The sequence below is a fragment of the Dama dama genome, chromosome 3 (assembly GCF_033118175.1).
Source record: "Dama dama isolate Ldn47 chromosome 3, ASM3311817v1, whole genome shotgun sequence".
NCBI classification, from domain to species: domain Eukaryota; kingdom Metazoa; phylum Chordata; class Mammalia; order Artiodactyla; family Cervidae; genus Dama; species Dama dama.
The window spans coordinates 25,951,674-25,970,692 of NC_083683.1; positions in this window are offsets into that span (position 1 = coordinate 25,951,674).

Here is a 19,019-nt window from a genome sequence, read left to right on the forward strand (position 1 = left end):
TTCCTTTGAAGTATGACATCCAAAGAAATTATAAGTCTTGTGTATGATAAAATGGTAGTATAGGACCCAACATGGCTTTAAAAATACAGTCAGTGTGTTACCACTGAACTTGTGTAATCACAAGTACTTGTGCAATTCAACTGTGTAGCATGTGTTCAGGGGTTAGATTGTAAAAAGAAAAGAATTGTCAAACAGCTGTGATATGTCAGGAAATGATACCTTGCTACTTGGGAAACAGAAGCAAAAGAGAATAAAGCCTGCTCTGGCACCAGGTAGCATGGTGTGACACAGCTGTAGAGCAACTAGTAGGAGCAAATTAAACCAGTTTGCTTCTAGCAATACAAAATGAAGGAGATCACCCTGTGGGCAAAGAGGCAAAGAAACAAGTAGTGGTAAGTGCCATACACCAGCTCCAACAGTGTCCCAAAAGGCACTCTCAGTGGTAGAACTTGGAGAAGGAATAATCCTTACACATGTTAAATTGTGGTACAGAGATAATTTTTCATTTCTGAGGTGTGCATATAAATATGTGTGTATTTTTTAAAAACCCAGATTCAAAACTGTAAGCAAAAATTTTAAATAATTATAATTGAATTTAAGAAGTAGTTATAAGTAAGCATTATTCATTGTGGTAGATACCTTACAGAGTAGAAGAGAAATATTTTCCTTGTAATTCTCAAAAATTGATTCATCTGTGATGTTTAAAAATACAGTGTGAAGGCAAAACATTTGTAGAGTCACCCTAAAACATTGCTAGAGAAAACATTTAAAGAAGTGTTTCATTAAAGAATGAAGGCAAAGCATATAACAGATCAGAGAAGATTTCATGGAGTTTAAGTTACTTGAGATGGTCTATGAATGCTTGGCAGGGTTTGGATGAGTGAATTTGAATGGAAAATGTCTTTTGTGCATTCGTAATATTCCATGTAAAAGAATACTGTGACAGCGTCGAGCGGTGGGATGGGGTGGGAGGTGGGAGGGCAGTTTAAGAGGGAGGGGACATATGTAAACCTATGGCTGATTCATGTTGATGTATGGCAGAAACTAACACAATATTGTAAGGCAGTTATAATCCAATTAAAAATTAAAAAGAAAAAAATAATGTCCCTAGAGTTAGCAGGCAACCCTCAAGAAAGAAGCTTGACTGAGAAAAGTAGATTGAAATCTTAGGAAATGACGTTAGATAGCTGCAGAGGAACAACACTTCTGAGAGCTTTATAATTTATAGTTTAAGCTTTAATAATTAATGGATGAGTAATTTCAGTTTTATTTCACATGAGGGGAGACCTTCAATTCTATAAACTGTCTTGATCTCAGTGAGGGTTTCATAAGATATATTTCTCTTCAGTGTGTAGAGACTATTTGAAACGGGAGGTTAGAATCTCAAGAGAAATAGGAGATATTTACATTAACCCACTTTTGTGATTGGGACTTAGGCTACTGATGGGGCCAGTGGTAACAGGAAATGATCAAGTCTGTTTATGTGCACAGTTATTCTTAAATTTAATCACTCTTTTTCCTTTGGTTCATATGTATTGAGTGCTTTCTATGGGCCAAGTTCTGTTCTAGGTACCAGAGACATAGGAATAGCAAAGTAAGGCAATGTCCCCAGTGTCAAAAAATACATACCCAAAGACCATGGAAAAGCAAAACACAAATAGCTTTAATAGTTTTGTAAAATTGTGCAAAAAATAAAGTGGAACATTAGAAAGTAGTGGGAGAGTGACTGGTTGAGACTGGGTGTGTGGTCAGGAGCTGGGTCCTGAATGAAGGGAAGGATGGATGCTGAGTGATTTGAACATCCCAGGTGCAGAAGAGATAGAACAGACACCCTGAGCAGGAAGCATCCCTGGTAGGGAGACTCATTACGCACAGTATGGTCCTCGCAACAAGTCTGGCTTTAAAGACTCTTAAAAAAGTTGTTAGCATTTCTTCAATTTGTTTGATTCCAAACTGTCTTTGAAATTGTTGAGGCTATTTTTCCTTAAACAACTATTGGTTTATTATTGTGCTAGACATTTCATGTCAAAGTCCCAGTCATTTAGCAAGTTCTATCATTTGTGTAAGATAAAACATATGAATGTGAGTATAGTGTCACTGCTTAGCGTATTCTATGGCTCATAGTATTGTATTTGCATTAAGCCAATGGGAATGCCAAATGTTTCTATGATGCTTGCCCTAGTCTAGCTCAGTGACACACCTCTTCAGTTTCACTGGCATTGCCAATGCACTGTTTCTCTCTCTCTCCACCCACTGTGGAACCACCACCCCTGTCAGCTTCAGTGTCATTCTCCAGGCCAGAATACTGGAGTGGGTAGCCTTTCCCTTCTCCAGGGGATTGTCCCAGCCCAGGGATCAAACCCAGGTCTCCTGCATTGCAGGCAGTTTCTTTACCAGCTGAGCCACAAGGGAAGCCCCTATATAAGTCATCAATTTTCTCATACAGTTGTTCTTATTATATCATTAGTCAAGATTCAACTTCTTCCATAATTTTCTATTCTCCTGTATTATTTCACACATACTTTATAAAATGTGTCCTGTATGTATAATTTTCTCTGTCTCTAACTATACATATGCATTTGCACATATATATACACATAACCACATTATTACCTACTATGTATGCAGATTCCCTCTCTATATAACATATATCAGATATGAATTACACATAACTCAGTGTTGGTTTGACAACATGATATCACATTTACTAATGCTGCTTAGGTTATCATTGACTTTTATTTTTGAGAATTAAATAGACCAAGATTGGCAATTCTGACCCATTACCTGTTTTTGTAAATAAAGTTTTATTAGAACATAGCCATGCCCATTTATTTGCGTATTGTCTATATTTGCTTTCCCCGCAAAAGGAAACATTGAATAGTTGCACCATAAAGCCTATGGCACACAAAGTCTGAGATATTTGCTATAGCCCTTTACAGAAAAGGTTTGCTGACACCTGGAACAAAACAAGAAGAAATGTACTGCTTTTCATTTGCATAGTTCTTAAGATGCAGGTGTCATAGATAGATTGATGTTATCCTGTTCAACTTCCCTATTTATTCAATTGTAATAAAACTCTGACACCAGATGCATTTACCCAAAGGGGCATTATTTGCAAATCATCCTCCTGTTGTTGAAGGCATTCAGTCTGAGTTATACTGGTTTTGAAAATGTGGAAAATGTTATAAGGAGATCTCAGAAGGTGTAGAAGTTGAGCTTAATCCAGAATTATTTTCTTCTAAAGTTCTTCTGATTATGGAAGGCCTAATTAGCAAGCTAAATCATAGCACGAAGAATGTGTTTGCTTTGCAAAATCAAATCAGTTACACAATTTATGTTCCCTGCAGCTGCTACTTCCCATTTTTATAGAAGCAGCTCCATTCCAGCTGTGGATGTGAGCAGTTCTGTCTCCTGCTCATTCAGAGTGGAGATGTTTCATACCCAACTATACGGATACCAACAACCAAAGCTTGTAAGCAAATTTCTTTTAAAAAAGATGCCAGTAAATTGGAACTGAAGAAAATGAAAATGTAATATAGTGTGGGTTTTTGAAAGCCTAAGAAAATATAGTAATACACATTAATAAGTATAAACATATCAATTTCAAGGTTTATTCTATTAACTTGGGATTTGAATTATTTTTATATTTTTCTGCATCTTAATGTGATACATTAAATTACTAATTTATAACAAATTTCAAAAATATAAACATTGAAGAATAATATTTTTCTTCTTTATAGCATAATCTTAGGCAACTAAAGAGAAGATACACCTCATTTTATTTATTTTTTTAAAATTAATTTATTTTAATTAGAGGCTAATTACTTTGCAATATTGTAGTGGCTTTTGCCATACATTGACATGAATTAGCCATGGGTGTACATGTGTTCCCCATCCTGGACCCCCCTCCCACAGCCCTCCCCATCCCATCGTTCAGGATCATCCCAGTGCACCAGCCCTGAGCACCCTGTCTCATGCATCGAACCTGGACTGGCGATCTGTTTCACATATTGTAATATACATTTTTCAATGCTATTCTCTCAAATCGTCCCACCCTGACCTCCCACAGAGTCCAAAAGACTGTTCTAACATGTGTGTCTCTTTTGCTGTCTTGCATATAGGGTCATCGTTACCATCTTTCTAAATTCCATATATATGCATTAGTATACTGTATTGGTGTTTCTCTTTCTGACTTACTTCACTCTGTATAAGGGGCTCCAGTTTCATCCTCCTCATTAGAACTGATTCAAATGCATTATTTTTAATGGCTGAGTAATATTCCATTGTGTATATGCACCACTGCTTGCTTATCCATTTGTCTGCTGATGGACATCTAGGTTGCTTCCATGTCCTGACTATTGTAAACTGTGCTGCAATGAACACTGGGGTACATGTGTCTCTTTCAATTCAGGTTTCCTGGTGTGTATGGCCACCAGTGGGATTGCTGGGTCGTATGGCAGTTCTATTTCCAGGTTTTTAAGGAATCTCCACACTGTTTTCCATACTGGCTGTACTAGTTTGCATTCCCACCAACAGTGTAAGAGGGTTCCCTTTTCTCCACACCCTCTCCAGCAATTATTGCTTGTAGACTTTTTGGATATCAGCCATTCTGACTGGCATGAGATGATACCTCATTGTGATTTTGATTTGCATTTCTCTGATAATGAGTGATGTGGAGCATCTTTTCATGTATTTGTTAGCCATCTGTATGTCTTCTTTGGAGAAATGTCTGTTTACTTCTTTGGCCCATTTTTTGATTGGGTCATTTAATTTTCTGGAACTGAGCTGAAGGAGTTGCTTGTATATTTTTGAGATTAATTCTTTGTCAGTTACTTCGTTTGCTATTATTTTCTCCCATTCTGAAGGCTGTCATTTCACCTTGCTTATAGGTTCCTTCGTTGTGTAAAAGCTTTTAAATTTAATTAGATCCCATTTGTTTATTTTTGCTTTTATTTCCATTTAGCTCAGAGGTGGGTCATAGAGAATCCTGCTGTGATTTATGTCAGAGAGTGTTTTGCCTATGTTTTCCTCTAGGAGTTTTATAGTTTCTAGTCTTACATTTAGATCTTTAATCCATTTTGAGTTTATTTTTGTGTATGGTGTTAGAAAGTGTTCTAGTTTTGTTCTTTTACAAGTGGTTGACCAGTTTTCCCAGCACCACTTGTTAAAGAGATTGTCTTTTCTCCATTGTATATTCTTGCCTCCTTTGTCAAAGATATGGTGTCCGTAGGGCTATGGATTTGTCTCTGGGCTTTCTATTCTGTTCCATTGATCTATATTTCTGTCTTTATGCCAGTACCGTACTGTCTTGATGAATGTAGCTTTGTAGTATAGTCTGAAGTCAAGCAGGTTGATTCCTCCAGTTACAGTCTCCTTTTTCAAGACTGCTTTGGCTATTTGAAGTTTTTTGTATTTCCATACAAATTGTGAAATTATTTGTTCTAGTTCTCTGAAAAATACCATTGGTGGCTTGATAGGGATTGCATTGAATCTATAGATTCCTTTGGGTAGTATACTCATTTTCACTGTATTGATTCTTCCTATCTGTGAACATGGTATATTTCTCATCTCTTTGTGTCATCTCTGATTTCTTTCATCAGTGTTTTATAGTTTTCTATGTATAGGTCTTTTGTTTCTTTAGGTAGATATACTCCTAAGTATTTTATTCTTTTTGTTGCAATGGTGAATGCTATTGTTTCCTTAATTTCTCTTTCTGTTTTCTCATTGTTAGTGTATAGGAATGCAAGGGATTTCTGTGTGTTAACTTTATATCCTGCAACTTTACTATATTCATTGATTAGCTCTAGTAATTTCCTGGTGGAGTCTTCAGGGTTTTCTATGTAGAGGATCATGTCATCTGCAAACAGTGAGAGTTTTACTTCTTCTTTTCCAATCTGGATTCCTTTTATTTCTTTTTCTTCTCTGATTGCTGTGGCTAAAACTTCCAAAACTGTGTTGAATAGTAGTGGTGAGAGTGGGCACCCTTGTCTTGTTCCTGACTTTAAGGGAAATGCTTACAATTTTTCACCATTGAGGATAATGATTGCTGTGGGTTTATCATATATGGCTTTTATCACGTTGAGATATGTTCCTTTTATGCCTTCTTTCTGGAGAGTTTTTATCATAAATGGATGTTGGATTTTGTTGTTGGTTTTCTCTGCAGCTTCCCTGGTGGCTCAGAGAATAGAGAATCTGCCTGCAATGCAGGAGACCTAGGTTCGATCCCTGGGTCGGGAAGATCTCCCGGAAAAGGAAATGACAATGCACTGCAGTACTCTTGCCTGGAAAAACCCATGGACAGAGGAGCCTGGTAGGCTGCAGTCCATTGGGTTGCAAAGAGTCAGACACGACTGAGCGACTTCATACACTGAGATAATCATATGGTTTTTATCCTTCAATTTGTTAATGTGGTGTATTACATTGATAGATTTGTGGATATTGAAGAAACCTTGGGTCCCTGGAATAAAGTCCACTTGGTCATGATGTGTGATCTTTTTAATATGTTGTTGGATTCTGTTTGCTAGAATTTGGGTAAGGATTTTTTGCATCATGTTCATCAGTGATATTGGCCTGTAGTTTTCTTTTTTTTTCCTTGGTAGTTTTCTTTTGTATTGTGGCATCTTTGTCGGGTTTTGGTAATAGGGTGATGGTGGCCTCATAGAATGAGTTTCAGAAGTTTTCCTTTCTCTGCGAGTTTCTGGAAGAGTTTGAGTAGGATAGGTGTTAGCTCTTCTCTAAATTTTTGGTAGAATTCAGTTGTGAAGCCATTTGGTCCTGCGCTTTTGTTTGCTGGAAGATTTCTGATTACAGTTTCAATTTCCGTGCTTGGGACTGGTCTGTTAAGATTTTCTATCTCTTTCTGGTTCAGTTTTGGAAAGTTATACTTATTCTAAGAATTTGTCCATTTCTTCCAAGTTGCTCACTTTATTGGCATATAGTTGCTGATAGTAGTCTCTTATGATCCTTTGTATTTCTGTGTTGTCTGTTGTGATCTCTCCATTTTCATTTCTAATTTTGTTGATTTGATTCTTCTCCCTTTTTTTCTTGATGAGTCTGTCTAGTGGTTTGTCTGTTTTATTTATCTTCTCTAAGAACCAGCTTTTAGTGTTGTTGATTTTTGCTATGGTCTTATTTGTTTATTTTTCATTTATTTCTGCCCTAATCTTTGATTTCTTTCCTTCTACTAACCCTGGGGTTCTTTATTTCTTCTTTTTCTAGTTGCTTTAGATGTAGAGTTAGGTTATTTATTTGAATTTTCTCCTGCTTCTTGAGGTAAGCTTGCATTGCTATGAACCTTCCCCTTATCACTGCTTTTACTGAGTCCCGTAAGGTTTTGGGTTGTTCTGTTTTCATTTTCATTCATTTCTATGCATATTTTTATTTCTTTTTTTATTTCTTCTGTGATTTGTTGGTTATTCAGAAGTGTGTTGTTTAGCCTCCATATGTTTGTATTTTTAATAGTTTTTTACCTTGTAGTTGACATCTAATCTTACCACATTGTGATCAGAAAAGATGCTTGGAATGATTTCAATTTTTTAAAATTTACCAAGGCTAAGATTTCTGGCCCAGGAGAAGGTCTGTCCTGGAGAAGTTTCCATGTGCACTTGAGAAAAAGGTGAAATTCATTGTTTTGGGATGAAATGTCCTATAGATATCAATTAGGTCTAACTGGTCCATTGTATCATTTAAAGTTTATGTTTCCTTGCTAATAATCTGTTTAGTTGATGTATCCATAAGTGTGAGTGGGGTATTAAAGTCTCCCACTATTTTTGTGTTACTGTTAATTTCCCATTTCTTACTTGTTAGCATTTGCCTTACATATTGTGGTGCTCCCATGTTGGGTGCACATATATTTATAATTGTATTATCTTCTTCTTGGATTGATCCTTTGATCATTATGTAGTGTCCTTCTTGTCTCTTTTCACAGCCTTTATTTCAAAGTCTATTTTATCTGATATAAGTATTGCTACTCCTGATTTCTTTTGGTCTCCATTTGCATGAGATATCTTTTTTCCCAGCCCTTCACTTTCAGTCTGAATGTGTCCCTTGTTTTGAGGTGGGTCTCTTGTAGACAGGATATATAGGGGTCCTGTTTTTGTATTCATTCAGCCAGTCTTTGTCGTTTGGTTGGGACATTCAATCTATTTACATTTAAGGTAATTATTGGTAAGTATGACCCCATTGCCGTTTACTTTGTTGTTCTGGGTTTGTGTTTATACAACCTTTCTGCATTTCCTGTCTAGAGAAGTTCCTTTAGCATTTGTTGCCCAGCTGGTTTGGTGGTGCTGAATTCTGTCAGCTTTTGCTGTTCTGTAAAGCTTTTGATTTCTCCTTCATATTTGAATGAGATTCTTGCTGGGTATAGTAATCTGGGTTGTAGGTTTTTCTCTTTCATCACTCTAAGTATGTTCTGTCATTCCTTTCTGGCCTGAAGAGTTTCTATTGAAAGATCAGCTCTTATCCATATGGGAATCCCCTTGTGTGTTATTTGTTGTTTTTCCCTTGCTGCTTTTAATATTTGTTCTTTGTGTTTGATCTTCGTTAGTTTGATTAATATGTGTCTTGGGGTATTTCACCTTGGGTTTATCCTGTTTGGGACTCTGAGTTTCTTGGACTTGGGTGGCTATTTCCTTCCCCATTTTAGGAAACTTTTCAACTATTATCTCCTCAAGTATTTTCTCCTGGCCCTTTTTTTTTTTTTTTCGTCTTCTTCTGGGACTCCTATGATTTGAATGTTGGGACGTTTGACATTGTCCCAGAAGTCTCTGAGGTTGTCCTCATTTCTTTTAATTCTTTTTTTTTTCTCTGCTTCATTTATTTCCACCATTCTATCTTCCACCTCACTTATCCTGTCTTCTGTCTCAGTTATTCTACTGTTGGTTCTCTCCAGAGTGTTTTTTATCTGTTATTGCATTATTCATTATTGATTGACTCTTTTTTATTTCCTCTAGGTCCTTGTTAAACATTTCTTGCATCTTCTCAATCCTTGTCTCCAGATTATTTATCTGTAACTCCATTTTGTTTTCAAGATTTTGGATCATTTTCACTATCATTATTTGGAATTCTTCATCAGGTAGATTCCCTATCTCTTCCTCTTTTGTTTGGTTTGGTGGACATTTATCCTGTTCCTTTGCCTGCTGGGTATTTCTCTCCCTTTCATCTTGTTTATGTTGCTGTGTTTGGGGTGGCCTTTCTGTATGCTGGAAGTTTGTGGTTTCTCTTTATTGTGGAGGTTCCTCCCTGTGGGTGGGGTTGGATGAGTGGCTTGTCAATGTTTCCTGGTTAGGGAAGCTTGAGTCAGTGTTCTGGTGGGTGGAGCTGGATCTCTTCTCTCTGAAGTGCAATGAAGTGTCCAGTAGTGAGTTTTGCGGTCTCAGTGGGTTTGGTGTGACATGGGCAGCCTGTATATTAATGCTCAGGGCTATTTTCCTGTGTTGGTGGAGAATTAGCGTGGTATGTCTTGCTCTGAAGTTTGTTGGCTCTTGGGTGGAGTTTGGTTTCAGTGGAGGTATGGAGGCTTTTGGATAAGCTCTTGTCAATTAATGTTTCCTGGAGTGAGGAGTTTTCTGGTGTTCCTAGGTTTTGGATTTAAGCCTCCTACCTCTGGTTTTCAGTCTGATTCTTACAGTAACCTCAAGACTTCTCCATCCATACAGCACCAATGATAAAACATCTAGGTTAATGGAGAAAAGATTCTCTACAGTGAGGGACACCCAGAGAGGTTTGCAGAGTTCCATGGAGAAGAGAAGAGGAAGGAGGGAGATAGAGGTGAGCAGGAGGAGAAGAGGGGGAATCAAAAGTGGGAAGAGCAGTCTAGCCAGTAATCAAATCCCTATGTGCTCTCCACAGTCTGGAACACCCAAAGAGGTTCATGGAGTTACACAGAGAAGAGAAGAGGGAGGAAGGAGATAGAGGTGACCAGAAGGAGAGAAGGGGGAGTCAAAAGGAGAGAGACAGATCTAGCCAGTAATCTGTTCCCTAAGTGTTCTCCACAGCCTGGAATACCCTAAGAGATTCAAAGTTGGGTAGAGAAGAGAAGAGGGAGGGAGGAGATAGAGGTGACCTGGGGCAAAAAAAGGAGTCAAAAGGGGGAGAGGACAAAGCCAGTAATCATACTCCTAAGTAAAAATGGATACTGAAGGTTGGATTCTTAAAGGTACAAAATTGATAACACATACCAAAAAGCAAAGATTAAAAATCTAGAGTAGAGGTTAGACTCTCAAAAATACAAATTAAAAAAATAAAACAAAATCACAAAAAATTATTAAAAAAAAAATATATGAAATTTGTTTTAAAAATAGGGTCTTTTTTTTGCAATGTAATAGTAATTATAAAAATGAAAACTAAAGGAATAATAAAGGATTTAACAATTTTTTAAATTATAATATTAAGATAGATCTAGGAGTTTCTCTGGAGCTGTTGAGGGCAGTGTGGGGTCAGTTCAGTTTCAGATAGTTCCATGTTCCAGCTTATACTTGTTCTCAAGGTCTACGGGCCCCTTCCAATGCTTAGTCAGTGCTAACTACAGGGTTTTAATCTGTTGCACCTGTCACTTCCAGAGCAGTTCCCTCTTTATTTTGGCTTCCTATGTTTACTGGTCTCTTCAGTGTCTGATTTCCGCCCTGACACGAGGGGGCGAAGGTGGTCACTTGTCTAGGCTCACCTGTTCAGTCGTGCCGTGGGGAGGGAGGAGCTCTGCAAACAAACATCACTGGCGTGTGTGGGGCGTGCGCGCGGTGTCTGGGCCACCCTGGGTTTGCCCTGCTCACGGCGTGTGTGCTTTCCCCGCCTACACTGCTCAGGCCCCAGGTTGCTCTGCAGGGAAACTGTCTAAGGCAGACCCTGGGTTGCGTGCACTCCCCAGGTCTAAGCTGCTCAGGTTCAGGTTCTCGGGGACTCCACAAAGACACAGACTGGGTTGGGTGTTTGTTTCCTGCCCTTCCCAGATCTGAGCAGCTCAGGCGACCAGGTGCTTGGCGGGCGCACTCTCCCCAGGTGGGCGGTGCGTCTTATCTCCTCCCCCATCCCAGCCGCTCGGTTCCTTGGGTGCGCAGCAGGAGCGCCATCTCTGGTGTGCCGTGTGTCTCCTCTGGGGAGCTCATCTCTGGTTGTGACCCTCCTGGCGGGTGTCAACTGTCCAGGATCCCAGGAAGACATGGTTAGCAACTGGGAGCCTGCTTGCAGTTTGGTAGGGGATGCTGTCTCTGGGGCTGAGATTGCCCCTCTCCCTCGAGCTCTGGCTGTCGCCTGTCTTCCTCTCTGCCTCTAGCAGGGGGGTGGGCTGGTCCGCAGCTGGCTAGCTCTCCTCTGGTATTCACTCACTCCTTTGTTCTGTGGGCGGGCTGCAGTGCCTTAGAGTTTTTCGTGGGAAAGTTCTCTCTCTTTCTTTTTCCCTCCTCTCTCTGGCTATCCTACAGTTTGGGTTGCTATCTCATGTTAGTTCCCCCAGATTGTCCTCAGGGCATTCAGGCTCAATCCTTACCCTAAGCAATGCAGCCCGAGCCTCCCTGTTCAGCCCCCACTTGCTGGTGGCGGACACGAGCGTCTGGGCTACTTCTCTGCTGGGAGTTATGGTTAGGCACGTCATCTGTGGGTTTTATTTATTTATTTATTTTCCTCCCAGTTATGTTGCCCTCTGAGATTCCCAAACTCCCCTAAGACCCGCCAGTGAGAGGGTTTCCTGGTGTTTGGAAACTTCTCTTTCTTGACTCCCTCCCCGGGATGGGTCTCCGTCCCTAACTCTTTTGTCTCTCTTTTTATCTTTTATGTTTTGTCCTACCTCCTTTCAAAGACAATGGGCTGCATTTCTGGGTTCCTGGTGTCCTCCACCAGTTTTCAGAAGTTCTTTTGTGGAATTTGCTCAGCGTTCAAAAGATCTTTCAATGAATTTGTGGGGGAGAAAGTGCTCTTCTTGTCCTATTCCTCTTCAATCTTAGGATCGCCCCTCATTTTAAAGAGACAACCAGCATCTTGTTAATAAGTTAGCTAATAACCTCATTTGACATTTTTTCAATAAATTTCATTGATTATCACACTGAAGCATGTATCTATAAAATATCTAAGGAATGAATTTTGGTTCAATCTTTTTTACTTAGTGAAATATTAATGTTTTGCTAAAAATAGCTGGCTTAATAAATCTCTAGCAATTGGTCATGTTTCTATTTTCTAGTTTATCAACCATTTTATTGTATTAGTATGCCATTTATTCTGATATATAGCACAGTGATATTAAACAGTCCCAGAATTGTAAGAATATGAATTCTTGCTATGTAAAAGTAAGACAAAAGAACTGCACATAGTGAAAAGTAAGTACAATTACATAGTAGCTTGGATAATAAATGTAAATATTTATTGTTTACATTTATTGTTCATAGAGCAAAACTCTGAAATCATTTTCATTAACTTTTTCTATGTGTCGAGAAGTTCGATGAGAGCTTTTAGCCAAAATTATTTTTCATGCATTAGCACAAGTACATTTCACATTTTTTATTGTTATACATTTATTAATCTGCATCTCATATTTCTAAATTTCTACTTTTACTGTGGTAAGAGTATATATTTTAGGATATCACAGATTGATTCTGAAAAGGACAAAGATATAAAAGGGGAACCTATAATCACATAATATTATTTGAAAATCTAATGAATTTTGAATTTGGACATTAGCATAAATATTTTTGGTGTGACAATTATCTTTGAACTGGTATGTTCATTTAAAACTTAATTACAGAAAGTACTCATGTGGCCTGTCTTAGAACGCCATCAGCACCAGTTCCTGGTCTTCCCTCCATATCTGAGTTACGCAGGAAGTGGTACATATACAAATAGGATAACTATTTGAGAAGAATACCTAGCAGTAGAAAAATTTTAGTGGTATTGATTCATATTTCATAAATGTGTATTCTGACAATTATATCACAAAAGTTAAAAATATTACATTTCCTTGGTTCAATGATTGTTTAAAAACATTCCATATTATTTCCCCTGAAAATTCAGGGTTTATTTGGGTATTAGAGGCTGTGGAAAATCCTAATTTAAGAGTCTATGTTTTTTTTTGTTTTGTTTTGCTTTGTTTTAATTTACCCTTCATTCTCCAAATTCACTTAATCATGAAGTCTTTTTGTAAACGACAGCTCTTGACATACTCTGAAACAAATGTTCCAAAAACACATTGGGAAACATGGAAATATGTCTTTGAAAAAACAGTTGAAAACACACATGGAAGTTTGCAAAGATTGTGGGGTGCTGGCCAGTCTTTCCCAAATTCATTTATCAGTTCAGTTCAGTTCAGTTCAGTCACTCAGTCCTGTCCGACTCTTTGCGACCCCGTGAATCTCAGCACGCCAGGCCTCCCTGTCCATCACCAGCTCCCGGAGTTTACTCAAACTCATGCCCATCGAGTCAGTGATGCCATCCAGCCATCTCATCCTCTATTGTCCCCTTCTCCTCCTGCCCCCAATCCCTCCCAGCATCAGGGTCTTTTCCAACAAGTCAACTCTTCGCATGAGGTGGCCAAAGTACTGGAGTTTCAGCTTCAGCATCAGTCCTTCCAATGAACACCCAGGACCGATCTCCTTTAGGATGGACTGGTTGGATCTCCTTGCAGTCCAAGGAACTCTCAAGAATCTTCTCCAACACCACAGTTCAAAAGCATCAATTTTTCGGCGCTCAGCTTTCTTCACAGTCCAACTCTCACATCCTTACATGACCACAGGAAAAACCATAGCCTTGACTAGATGGACCTTTGTTGGCAAAGTAATGTCTCTGCTTTTTAATATGCTATCTAGATTGGTCATAACTTTCCTTCCAAGGAGTAAGCGTCTTTTAATTTCATGGCTGCAGTCACCATCCGCAGTGATTCTGGAGCCCAAGAAAATAAAGTCTGACACTGTTTCCACTGTCTCCCCATCTATTTCCCATGAGGTGATGGGACCAGATGCCATGATCTTAACATGATCTGAATGTTAAGCTTTAAGCCAACTTTTTCACTCTCCTCCTTCACTTTCATCAAGAGGCTTTTTAGTTCCTCTTCACTTTCTGCCATAAGGGTGGTATCATCTGCATATCTGAGGTTATTGATATTTCTTCCAGCAATCTTGATTCCAGCTTGTGCTTCTTCCAGCCCAGTGTTTCTCATGATGTACTCTGCATATAAGTTAAATAAGCAGGGTAACAATATACAGCCTTGACGCACTCCTTTTCCTATTTGGAACCAGTCTGTTGTTCCATGCCCAGTTCTAACTGTTGCTTCCTGACCTGCATACAGGTTTCTCAAGAGACATGTCACGTGGTCTGGTATTCCCATCTCCTTCAGAATTTTCCACAGTTCATTGTGATCCACACAGTCGAAGGCTTTGGAGTAGTCAATAAAGCAGAAATAGATGTTTTTCTGGAACTCTCTTCCTTTTTCAATGATCCAGCGGTGTCAATTCTTTTTTGACTCAGGTGCCCTCTGGTTAAGAGGTAACCATGCAGAAGAAAATGTTCAGAGGTAGCTGGGAGCATAACAGTGACTCTCAACTTCTTAGACGGTTACTTTACAACTGGCAGATACATTTCAAGGAATACCCTATTGTCCTGTATGAGGAATTTCTAACTGCTAAGAACCATGTGCTTCCTAAAGACTATATCTCTTGTTACACCTAAAGCCGGGGCTCTCCATTACACTATTTAACAGTAAAAAGATAAAACACACTTCTTCCCAAACCTGGAGGTTTTAGCTCATTAGTAATTAAATTAAAAAATAAAAACAATATGGAGATGATTAACACATGCGTCCAACCCTGTTTTAAAGCTGGAGATTGAAAAAAAATGATAAAAACCTCAAAAGAGTAACAGATTAATGTAAGATGTGGTCATAGGAACAAGCAACCACAATACAATCTGATAAATGCTGTACTACTGAAATAATTAAAGTGTCCTAGGAAAACAGGCATGAGGGAGAGAATACATTCCATGTACGGAAAACAGAGGGAGAAGGTGGCTAAGATTTCACAAAGTAGAAGACATTTCAAATGAAGTAATGTGAAGAATAAAATAATTTAATGGAAATTATTTAATAATAAAATAAACAATTCACTCTATGAAACAGAAAAATGGACTCAGAAAGCCAGATCTTTAAGATGTGTCACAGACTACCAGGAAAAATTCTCTGAGATCATGGTGCCATCTATGTCTATCTGTGACCTTGAGCACTAATTGCTACTGATGTATTCACTCAGCAAATGTTTTTAAGAATTTATAACGTGAAGGGCATACTTATTAAGTATAAGGCATGTATTTGTAAACACACAAACCTCAAGCTTAAGATTCTAAAAGTATAATGCAAAAAATGCAAATAGGCAATTAAACTAAGTAGTTTTTAAATGTTTGCAAAATGCTGCCTGACTTGTTAAGTCAGATCATTGTGTTTATGAAAAGTTTGCCATGTGGAGCTAGTTCAGTTCAGTTCAGTTCAGTCGCTCAGTCGTGTCCAACTCTTTGCAACCCCATGAACTGCAGCACGCCAGGCCTCCCTGTCCATCACCAACTCCCGGAGTCCACCCAAACCCATGTCCATTGTCCGTGATGCCATCCAACCATCTCACCCTCTGTTGTTCCCTTCTCCTCCTGCCCTCAATCTTTCCCGGCATCAGGGTCTTTTCCAATGAGTCAGCTCTTCACATTAGGTGGCCAAAGTATTGGAGTTTCAGCTTCAACATCAGTCCTTCCAATGAACACCCAGGACTGATCTCCTTTAGAATGGACTGGTTGGATCTCCCTATAGTCCAAGGGACTCTCAAGAGTCTTCTCCAACACCACAGTTCAAAAAGCATCAATTCTTCAGCGCTCAGCTTGCTTTATAGTTCAACTCTCACATCCATACATGACCATAGAGTGGAGATAGAGTGGGGAACAAAACATCAAAACATTCAGATCATTGTCCCTGGTAGTTTACAGTCGTAGATAGACTTTGACGAGGTTCTAATTCCAGCTGAGGATGTATGTGTATATATGTATGTGTAAGTGTGCATTATATAGTATGTTATGCATGGAGTCCATACACTTATGCATCACAGATTAATACTTCTAGTTTCTTCACTGTTGGAGAGTGTTTCTCAATGTGCCATTTATGTTTTGGGTATTTTCTAACATTACTAGATGTCTTTAGGAAGAGGTAGGGATAAAATGGTTTGGCAAAGAGAGTTTTTGTATTCTGTTGTCTTTTTTCTTCAGTTTTTGCACACAGGTTTTGGGATGTCACCTTTAATAATACATTTCATTCTCTATTTCTTTCATAAGTATATTATGGATACATGTCATGGAGTAAATGCAGCCTAGGCTGGTAAGCTGTATAGGTAAGATAACATTTTAAATTGAGTGTATGTATAAATTCTGGAAAAATTAAATACACACACACACACATAAACACACAACTTCTCTTCAGATGAATACTTTCCTTTCCCAAGAAGCAAAACAGTTCAAAATAAGTTTGCTAAGTTTGAGTTAATCTTTTTGCAAATTCAATTTACAAAGATGGCTCACTCCTTAATTTCTAATGTGATAAAACTTCTCTGAAAGTTTTATTTCTGCTGTGTAATTAAGACATTGTATCTATGATGTTGAGATCTTACTCTTAGAGGTTACAGGGACATTTTGCAGTGGGTCACACTGTCTGCTGTCAGGTAGCAGAAGAGCCCAGGTAGATGTTAATAATACAAAAAATGCAAATAGGCAATTAAACCAAGTATTTTTTAAATGTATGCAAAATGCTGCCTGACTTGGTAAGTCGGGTCATTGTGTTTATGAAGAGTTTGCCATGTGGAGATAGAGTGGGAACAAAACATCAGAACATTCAGATCATTGCCCCAGGTAATCTACAGTCGTAGATAGACTCTGATGAGGCTCAAAGGCTCAACTGTGGGAGATCATATGTCATCCCACCCCAAGTTTTTAGCATAGCTTTGTCTACCTTCCAGGATGGCTAGTCTGCCCTCCTCCACACACATGCACACACTTCTTTTCATCCAGACATCAGAGATGATTTTTGAACTTTTCTTACCTTCTTGTATTTCTTTAAAAAGTCCTCAATTTCTTAATAAACATCTACTAATAAATAAAGAAGGCAGATGTACCAGTGACATTAAAAAATGGCTGATTCCACTAAAATGAGAGTATCTGATACATCATGATTTATTTTGATTATAAATTTGCAAAAGACAATGGAAACAATGAAGGCAGCTTCTACATTGAATTCAAGTAGGAAAACAGATGAAATGATAATTTATCACCAGATGGAATTGTTAAAAATACAGACTGGAAAGTTGTTAAAAATCTGCCTTGCATTACATATTGACAAGCATTTCTAGGTCTCAATACTCTGTATTTTCCACATTTGTACACGTTTGCTCCAATGTTACTGTTAATTACTGAAATGTTAAAGTGATCATATCTGAGGAGTTCAAAGCAGCATTGACAGCGTTGGAAAATTTATCTTTTCAAAAAGTCTCCTTCCTTATAAGTTATCCTTTCTTATCTCCTTCCTGTGATTTTTTTCTACATTGATTTACTCTTGATTTACAAAGTTGTGACTACCTTCTCCAGCACCTTTCATCACATTCTTTCAGACAGTATTCTTATAAGATGCAGGGATTCATTCTGAACACCTGAGACATAGTTCCAGAGCAGCTGTTGCTAGTTAACTGTCATTTTGTTTTCTGATTATTAAATTTCAAAGTTAAAGGTAGGCTGTTGCATCTCTAAACAATCTTCTACTAATGCATTCAGGAACACATACACAGGATTATAGATTTCTATTCCCATCAGGCTTCTAATGCTCTATTTTTGTACTCACTGTGGTCTTAGCCAGGGTCACTATGGAATGGTCCATACTTACTTACCGATATAGTATTGGGTCCTTTAGCAGGAAAGGACTATATCATTGTGAAATTCATAACAGCAAAGAAAGGTAGTTAGAAATATGCCTTGGACTTCAGCAATAAAATATTTTAATAAAAAGTATCATAATCCTTCTGCCTCAGTAATCTTAAAATAAATACAGTTCAAGAATATCAGATGATCAAATATGAAATTTTGACTCTACAAGTACAAACAGTTCCAATTAGTAAGACCTGAAGTGTTATACAAGTAAACTAAGATGAAATTTACAAGTAAATTATGATTTTCAAATAAATAAATACAGATATACCTTGGGAATATTGCAGGTTCAGTTCCAGGCTGCCATAATAAAGTGAGTCACAAGAATTTTTTTTTGTTTCCCATTGCATATAGAAATTGTGTTTACCTTATGCTATTATCTATCAAGTGTGCAATAGCTTTATACCTTAAAAGAATTTATGCCTTTTTAGGCTTTATGCCTGAAAGAAAAAATACATGCCCTAATTAAAAATATTTTGATTCCCAAAATTCTAACCCTCATCTGAGCCTTCAGCAAGTCATAATCCTTTTGCTGCTAGCAGATCTTGCCTCCATGTTGGTGGCTGCTGATTGTTTAGGCCAGTGGTTGCTGAGGTAGGGGTAGCAATTTCTTAAAAGAAGACAATAATGTTTGCCACTTTGATTTGACTCCATTGTAGCATGAAATGCTGTTTGATAGCATTTTACCCACAGTAGAACATCTTTCCAAATTGAAGTCAATCCTCTCAAACCCTACTGCTGTTTTATCAACTCAGTTTATGTAATATTCTAAATTCTCTGTTGTCATTTCAGTAATCTTCACAGCCTCCTCACCAGGTAGATTTCATTTCAAGAAACCACTTCCTTTGTTCAGCCATAAGGAAGCAGCTCAGTTCTTTATTGTGAGATTACATAACTCAGTCACATCCTCAGGTTCCACTTCTAACTCTAGTTCTCTTGCTAGTTCTGCCACATCTTTAGTTATTTCCTCCACTGAAATCTTGAACTTCCTGAAGTCATCCACGGGGATTGGAATCAACTTCTTCTAAACTCTTGTTAATGTTGGTATTTTGATGACCCATGAATGTGTTGATTGGCATCTAGAATGGTGAATCCTTCCCAAA